The 9,063-nt window shown below is 33.4% G+C and overlaps 1 long non-coding RNA gene across 1 annotated transcript; it reads right to left on the reverse strand.

The window, feature by feature from the left end:
* Window positions 1–4,971: 4,971 nt before the first annotated feature.
* Window positions 4,972–8,763, reverse strand: LOC147564239 (uncharacterized). The gene is made up of 4 exons (XR_015236803.1): window positions 8,658–8,763; window positions 8,016–8,077; window positions 6,506–6,649; window positions 4,972–5,552 (listed from the first exon to the last, which is right to left on the reverse strand). It is a non-coding gene; the product is annotated as an uncharacterized LOC147564239 (long non-coding RNA).
* Window positions 8,764–9,063: the final 300 nt, after the last annotated feature.

Below are 9,063 nucleotides of genomic sequence, written 5' to 3' on the forward strand. Positions count from 1 at the left end.
AGTTAATGTAGAAAGGGCCCCAAATTTTATTTCGCTTTAGGCCCCCAAACAACTTGGGCCGGCCCTGGTTACTATCAAAATAAAGTGAAGCTTTTTATAAAAAACGTGATCATAATTGGTCAGTCACTTTAAAAACTAAATAAGAAAAATAAAATAACGTGAATATATATATATAATATACACACACATACATATATATACACCCTTAGAATGTTAATCAAATGTAAATTTTGACAACTAAAAAGTGTTGTTTTTCCTTCCTTGGTCTTTACATTTCTATTTGATATTGTATAAGATTTTTTTTTCAAGAAGTTGAACTAAATTACCTTAACAATATAACTAAGAACAGAATCCTAAATTTACATATGTAATTCGTAGGATCGTTTAAAGTATATTAAACAACAATACCTTGATTTGAAAAAAAAATCGTCTAAGATTGTCGTTTTCTAAATATGGTAAACTATAGTGTAGAACTTATCTTTTTTCATCGAGTCGATCCAGAAGGCATTCGATACAATAAATTAAAATATCATGATTAAATAGATATCGTTTGATTTATTTATTTTATGTGGGTTTTTCTTTTTAAAATTGTCCCCATAAAATTTTTTTTGCCTTCCCCAGTGACTGAGATAAAACATAAGATTGAACAAAATGAAGATGGTTCAAAGAAATTGAAGTTGAAAATAGAATGTGAAACTCTCTTTAGTTAAGTGTGGTAATGTACACGCTTATCCACGCGAGAGACCAAATTACAATCTTATTATTTCCAAAAAATAAGTTTGAAATGAATGAAGGTCGATGAATAAAGTAGCGCACGTATAGCTTCATGGCTGAGTTGTACTGAAAAAGAACTACATAAGAGTACTCTTTATCCTGTTATTTCTTTTTTGATGAAAGATCAAATATATTAAGTAATAAGCGTATTGTTACACTACATGGAAGCTAGAAAATACGGAACATTATGCCATACTTCACTTTGACTTTTCTTTCTCGCTCATTTCGCTAGTTTGTCTGCTTGAGTATTGAGCTTCCTACTCGTGTATTTGAAGATAACTTTTTCTAGTTTTTGCTTCATGTCCTTTATTCTTCTGATGTGTATCAACGACTGCAACTGAATGGTATGCAATTGATTATTCAGGTGCTTGATAAGATTGATGTTGTCGCTTTTCCGTTGCAACGGAAACTGTTTTTCTCTCTGTACTATTATTTTTCGGGTAAGCCATGATCATATTAATCATCATATCGGTAGAAGTGATTGCAAATTGAAAGCCGTCGTCACACCGTGTTTTCTATATATGCCAGAGTATTGTCACAAAGTATATATCATTAGTAGTGCAACATGTTTGCCCCTTTTCTTGCCATGACATGATCCATCCCGTGATAGGAGTTATATTAAAATAAAACCAAATATTTCTAGCCCTTGGGCAATGTAATAGTGCGTGCTCTATAGTTTCAATTTCCGTGCAGTTCAGGCATTCAAGGATATTACCTATGTATCTACCTATTCTTTGTCTAACTGGAAGCGCCTTAGAACAAATTTTTCAGATAAATAACTTGATGCGCGGTACAGTAGGGAGAGACCAAATAAAGTTCCAATTGATCTGCATGACCTGCTCAGGGTGAGTATTAGTGATAAGATATTTGTACATCGATTTTAACAGTACAAAGACCCGATTCAGATAGGGCCCATTTCATCTGATCTGGGCCCTCAAGCTAAGCGGTATAGCCTTGATAAGGTTGGCCGTGTGAGCATCAAAGTTAGCATTAAGAGTATCATCATTCCAGTTATGGTTGGTAATAAGCTGGTTTACTTTGACCAGGTTCGTATTATTCGTATTGAGTTACGGTCCAATTTTAGCCGGGATCCAGTTATCTTCCCAAATGTTTATACGTTCTCGTTGATGTACTTCCCAGGTTCTAAACTCCTTAACCTGATCAAGGTGTTTTCTAATTGATTTCCAAATCTAAGAGTTGTGACCTTTAGCCGGTCCTGGCTTCGCGCTATTGGGATAATATTTAGCTTTCGAGAAGCGAACCCACAATGCATTGGGTTCAGATTTAAGGCGCCACGCTAACTTATTGAGAATGCAGTGATGTCGAGGTTAGGGTGATGAATTCCCAGACCTCCTAGTTTTTTCAGAAGACAGATAAATACCCAGACTTTAGTGCAAATACCTTTAGTCTTTCCCCACCAGAACGACTTTTGCAAAGTCGCAATGTTTTTGCTAACACCTTTGAGAATGGCGAAGCATTGCATCTGATATCGGGGAACGGCCGATGCGAGTCTTTATCCTGTTATGTTTATTAAAGGTTATTACCTCATATTGTATGAGAATATTTTACATCACTAGGTTGGAATCAACGTATAGACTACCACGGAAATCATACAAATTTAGGAAAATCCTAAATGATTGGGATTACAAACCAGTAGGCTATGTTTGGTGTGCCAGAAAGGAAATGAATGAGATTACCACAAATAACAATTTCGTAATGTGATTCATGGTACCAAAACCTTCCTATACTGTTTGGTTTAGTCCAAAGTATTATTGTTAGATACTGATTTGTCATAAATATTCAATGATTCAAAGAGAAAGTTGAATTTTTTTTTAAGCTTTGGAAGTCAAAATGAACTGTCAAATACTTGTGCTGGTCAAACCGACAAATTGGTCATACATTGGAGGCTAAAATAGAATTAACCCAACAATCCTATTAAGATAAGATAAGAAAAACGTTAACAAGTAATAACTTTATAGAATTATGGGGGCAACAAATAAAACTCAAGACCCTGTCAATCTAATTCTGAGTTTCTTAGTTTGGACCAACCGATTGTTAGCGCTCCAACTTAAGATTTTATTTCAACAAAAAAGAACTTAAGATTTTGGTGCCTCTTTTTTCAAATGATTCATATTCCATTTTAATTTGATTTGGAATTACATTTGACGGGAGATTGATAAATCTCCTTTGGTGTTGGAATAGTAGGAAATGAATTCAAAATGGTTGATGCCATTTTGTTTTGATATTGAACATAAACTGAATCTTATTAGAAAAATCAATTGATTTGCATCGGTTTAGAAACATTAGCAACAGAGAATTATATTCCATTTTGGAGACAGAGAAACTCCCCAATACTGTTTTCTGTAGAACTCCCAGATTGTCGTTGTTTCTCCGGCAAAGGGTACTCCCTTCGCCGGATCCCTTTACTTTTCGTTTATAATAAATAGTTATTTGTTTTGTTGGTTTTTTAGGGCCTGTTTAGTTGATCTATAGGATCTTTTTTGTTGTGTTCGAATTTCTTCCGGTTCGAGTGTTTGATCATGGACAACTACTTAGTGCTTCTGCAACAATTTACAACTCTCTTCAGTTACAGAGAAATCTCAGGAGGTGTGGACTTAGTCAAATTCAAACTCATCATGTTAAACTTTAGTTTGAGAAGTTAGGGAGTTTTTGCTTCTTCTGTGGGTTCTTGGGTTATTCCATAGAGTATCATCCTATCAGGCTGAAACTCATGGATCTCTTGGAGATCAAAGTATTGTAGTTGTGGGAAACAGAAATTAAAGATCGGGGTGAGACTCAAGCTTCAGATTGGATGGAGGAAGATGCTGACCTGACAATGGGAGTCAGATCCCGACTGACGACCGATGGAGGTTATCCGATCAATCCAGTTCGTGGTGGGAAAACGGTTACAAGTTTTGACCCACTCAAAGTTAGTTACTCAACTACGTGAACCAATGGTGGAAATGGGTCATGTACTCATGAAAGTGGGGGGACCACTAAAGACACATAAACTACTGCCTTCTTCTTCATATGTAGTAGGCATAGGGTTATTTCTTTGTGCTTTGTTCTTTCTTTTAACTTCTTATTGTAATCCATCTTGCCTTTGCCTAATCAAAGAAGTTATCAGATTCAAAAAAAAAAAAACATTAGCAACTGAATTGTTTTTCTTAATGAAATAACTGAATTGAAATTGAAGGAAATTTATGGATTTTGTCAATTCTTTTGGGTATAAATTTTTAAAGAAAAATTGTGCATTTTGTCGGATTTTCTGAGGCAACACAAGTTATTTCTTCTTCATTTTCGACCACCAACTCCGGACACTACCACTTTCGACCACCACTATTTTCTCCTTTTGTTCTCTCTATCTCTCACTCTCTCCTCCTCTGCTCTCTCAATCTAACTATTTTGGCGAAGGAAATGGCTTTCTTCATCTTAGACAAAGGATATGGTTTGAGGCAAAACCCATCATGAGGGCCACGAAACATCTCGTGGTCGAACGACAAGCCACGAAACTCTCGAGGAGGGTTTTAGGGTTTCAGGCATCCATGAGGGTTTCTCACCTTTCCTTCATCTTAGACGAATGGAGACCCGACGAAAGGAACCCTTTCTTTGCTTGAACAATGAGATTGAGAGAGAGATAACTTGCAGATAAAGAATTAAAAAAGAGAAAAGAAAAAAAGGAAAGCGCAGATAAAGAGTTAAAAAGAGAAAAAGAATAATCTATTACCACAAACATTGACTGTCAAACTCTTATTCAATGAGTAGAAAAGAAATGAGATCACCCGGAACAACAATCTCCATTATAAGCAATAACTTGCTATATTAATTGATTGATTAGGTCAAAAGTATGATTGTTAGAGATTGTTGTTGTCAGTAAATTATTTGATTAATGATTCCAAGAGAAACAAGAGTACAAACCAATCTACTTTTAGTAGTTTATTCAAAAGGTAGTACAGGATAAATCTATTCACAGGTGATCGAATAAAACAAGATAAGAACGAGTAAGTGCTCAATGAATTTTTTGTATCTTCATGGCGGAGAGATAGGGAAATTTTCACGGTTGCATTTGGATCAGATGCTTAATCCACATGCTAGATGCTTAAGCCATATGCTAGTCTTAATAAAGTCGATATAGTTTACATGAAAACTAATAGATATAACTGTATTCGAATTAAAAAAGTTAACCGTGGAAAAAGGTAAAATCGAAAAACATAAATGATTATATATTACAAACCTAATGCTCACATACTGTACATAAATCTCTCTCAAATTGATATAAGTCTCAAATTAGACCATACAAATGAAAACAACTCTACCTCAAATAAGATTCTTATCTTCTTGCTTAAACTCATAAGTATAACAAACGATCATCTTCAACAATTTTTGCACGATTTTGGGACCTTTCTTGTATCGTTATCTGCTTCTGGGGAACTTTTACCAACTTCGGGTATTTTCTTTTGGATCTTGGCCAACTGAACTTCGTGGTCATGAAAAATATGAAACAAAATTCCCATCTCTTTGTGGATTTTTGTGCTTAAGAAAAATCTTGTCTAGTCTAAACCTTTCAGTCCAATCACTTCTTAGTTGCTCTGAGATCCAAAGTTTCGAAGGGCATCCGAGTGAGCTAAAATTTCTTCAAATTTTACTGAAGAAATTTTGGTCTCTAAGAGAAGGTCTCGGGTGGTGTCTAACGTTGATAATGATAATTAGCCTCTACTTTGAGCTACTACTACAAGATCATTATGACCTCCAACACCTTCTCCGCACCAGTGCCATCACTGCACCAACACCACATAAAAACACAATCTTACCATCAGAAAAACACACTAGACATCTTTTTTAAAGTTATTAAAATGAGTAAATCTTCAATTGTTTGGTATTTTCAAGTACAAATGATAAATGCGATCAAGAATTAAAAAAATTATAAGTGTGGCCCGATAAACTCTTCTTTTAGAAAGATATAATTGTTTAGTATGTCACGAACCCGATACCTACTTCAGCAGAATACCTTCTTCACTCTCGTATTCCCCAAGTTCAAGTAACTGTCCCGTCAAAAGTATATTTTTCTATTTGTGCGTATTTCTTCTCTTAAAACGTAAAATCTCTCTTTGGGTAGTGGATAGAAACATTTGTGGGTATTTATAAAAAAATGTCGTGTAGACATTTCAAGACATTTAGTTTATAGACAAAATGTCTCTTTGACATTTCAACATGTTGAGTTCATAGACAAAACATCGTGTAGATATTTCATGACATTTGGTTTATAGACAAAATGTCTTATTGTTGTTGTTATTATTATTATTATTATCTGGTATTTAACTTCTGTAGACACTTGGATTTCTGTGGACATTTTTGGACTTTCGTGAACATTTTTGGACTTTCGTGAACATTGTTAGACAATTGATAAAAAGCTATTACTATTGACTTATTATAATAATATGATCATATTATTGGTGGAAATTGATGTATATAATAATACTATTACAATAAAAACCGCAAAGTAACATGTTTTTCTATTGATTTCTTATCGATTTCACAGAAAGTGCTTGACTGACTGTTGGTGCTCTAAAAGCCTTGACTACGGGTACAAATCCATCAAAGGAACAAAGATAAAGTAATATAAGTAAGTGAAGACGCCAGAAGTCGGGATCACCAACAAAAATATAAAAACTTCAGAACAAATAAATCCAACAAAAAAAATTAGAGTTAAAATATTAAAGTACTATTTTACCTGGAGAATTGGTCTTTGATTGGAATCCGATCTTTGACCTCATATTTAGGATAGCTTCATTTGGTTGAGCATTCATGAGTTGAACTCTAACGAGGAGCATTTTCTCCGTATAGGAAATTAGATTTATATGAGCAACTAAAAGCCCTGCAAAGTCAAGGTTAATAAACTGTTACAACGATTAACAATATTAAGAAAAAATAAAAACATAAAAAAAAAGAGCATAAAGAAAACGAGAACATATGATTTCAATATGACATTAATTTGATGATCAAAGGTTGTATTAGTGTCAGTAGGGAAGGAAACTCCAAATAATGCTTTAACTAACACGGAAATAACATAGTATTAAAGTTGGAGTCAATTTTATAAGTTAATCTCATCCAACATATAAAATATAACCGTTACAGTCTAATAACGAAAGGAATATCTTGAAAACTAGCGTTATACATGATACATATCGCAATCAGTCAATTGTAACCGTTCTCTGCTTTAAGTATAGTTTATATACTTTTCACTTAGAAACAATGAACTGTAAAACTTTTGTCCCATTTACAAATACAATTCTCCAATTTCATCCCACTTACAAATGATGTTAAGACTTGATATAAAAGTTCATGACCAAAGACCCAATTGTAACTTCTTGTAGTTTCTAAAATTGGTAAAAGAAAATAGGTTTAGAAGACAGCATGTCAGTTCTCTCAATTGTACCTTTTTTTTTGCCAACAACCCTTGGTCGGAGTGGTAGGAGGTATAATCTTCCACCTTAGAGGTCAAGGGTTCGAGGCACAAGCTGAACGATTCAAAAAAAACTTCTTGTAGTTTCAACACGCTTGTCACAAATGCTGGACCACATTAAAAATGTTACTCCTTACCCTCCATTAATTAGTGTTGGGATTTTCATTGCCAACTTTGTACTTCCTTTTACGAGAGTATATATTTAGAAGATTCTACCAAGTATCCGGTTTTCCTAAATAAAAGTTCCTAACATGGATTTTATCACGTCCACTTGAACAATTATATTTAAGTTCCTGACATGGACTGATCTTATATAATTAATAGTGCTGAGCTCAAGCTCATACTTCACAATATGAGGTTGAGCTCATTGAATCACTACTCAATTTAAACTTCCATATATTTTCAAAATGATAAAATTTTAGATTGTAGCTTCCTTTTGCAATTTTGGAGTTCAAGGATGATGCAAATTTAGATTTGCATGTACTAAGGAAATTTGAGAAAGTTATAAATTTACCTTATAAGGTTACAACATAATGATTTTGAGTTGAATTTTTTTGGAATCTGAAAAGATTTCCGGCTATACTATATTTACTAAAGTATAACTCGTCGTACAAACACTATTACAGATCAAGCTTAATGAATTATGATAGTAAAGAATATTGAAATCTAATAAATGAAAATAAGTGTATCAGATCTGATTGGTAAAGATTGTAAAGAAAGGAAATATAGTCATAGATATATTGCAAAAAGAATCTAAAAAATATAAAATATAGCATACCTTGGTTTTAAATCACTTCCTTTATTGTTCCATTAAACTCGATATATTCTTGAGGGGATAATCTAGATAGAACAGAAAGAGCAGAGCTAGAAAGCGCTAGAGCAATGAAAATTATTGTAGTTTGTGAACACAAGAAACATTTGGCATGATAGAATAGAGGGCTAAAGTCTAAAAAGAAGATCGATCCTCTTTGAGAAAATAAATTTGGCGTGGACAGGTTTGGCGGACAACATTTTATCAATTGATGTTCAATGAAGATTTGATTTTGGAAATAAGTTGATATGATTTCAGACATGAAATTGATTTTGGTTAGATCTAAGAAAAATATAAAAATCGATATGACTCAACATTGAATCACGGTGAGTAAAGAAGTGAATTAAGATTAGATTTCTTTAGTTTCAAATTGGGATTATGATTTGAAAAAACTTGAAAGGCAATTTAAGAGCGGATATGAAAAGAAAACAAAGAAATGAATAAATGGTTAAGAGAACAACAAAAGTAACAAACTAAAATATAAGGATTAGTGAACTCCAAAAACATATCTCATCTAAAAGAAAATTTTAAGTTGTGAGAAAATATGATCAGAGAAATAATTGTAGAAAAAAAATCTTAAAATGAAAAGAATAAAAAGAAAACACAAACCTTATATTTTAGATGGTGTCCTTTTTGGTTCTAATGTTTGTATCAATCGTCCAATGGAGAATTGAGAAGGTAGAGGAGGAGAATGAAGATCTAATCAATGAAACTTATGAAAATAAAAATACATGACTAGGTTTATATAGAGAAAGCTAATTTAGCGCTTTTACTTAACATTCATCTAGAAGCTCCTACCTAACATGCATCTAGAAGCTCCCTCGATAATGATGTGGGTCCCACAAAGGAAAAGTTTGGTTGTTTCCAAATATGTCGCCTAACACTTCAATAAAAAAAATATGTCAACAAGTAATAATCGTGTAAAATCGTGATTTTCGAAGGGACAACATATTAAAGTCAGATTATCTACCTACCTAACTCTGCGTCTCTTAGTTACTCTGGATATAATTAGTCA

Source organism: Eschscholzia californica, unplaced genomic scaffold, assembly GCF_041429995.1.
Source record: "Eschscholzia californica isolate CP2 unplaced genomic scaffold, dmEscCali1.0.p SCAF_1, whole genome shotgun sequence".
NCBI lineage: Eukaryota > Viridiplantae > Streptophyta > Magnoliopsida > Ranunculales > Papaveraceae > Eschscholzia > Eschscholzia californica.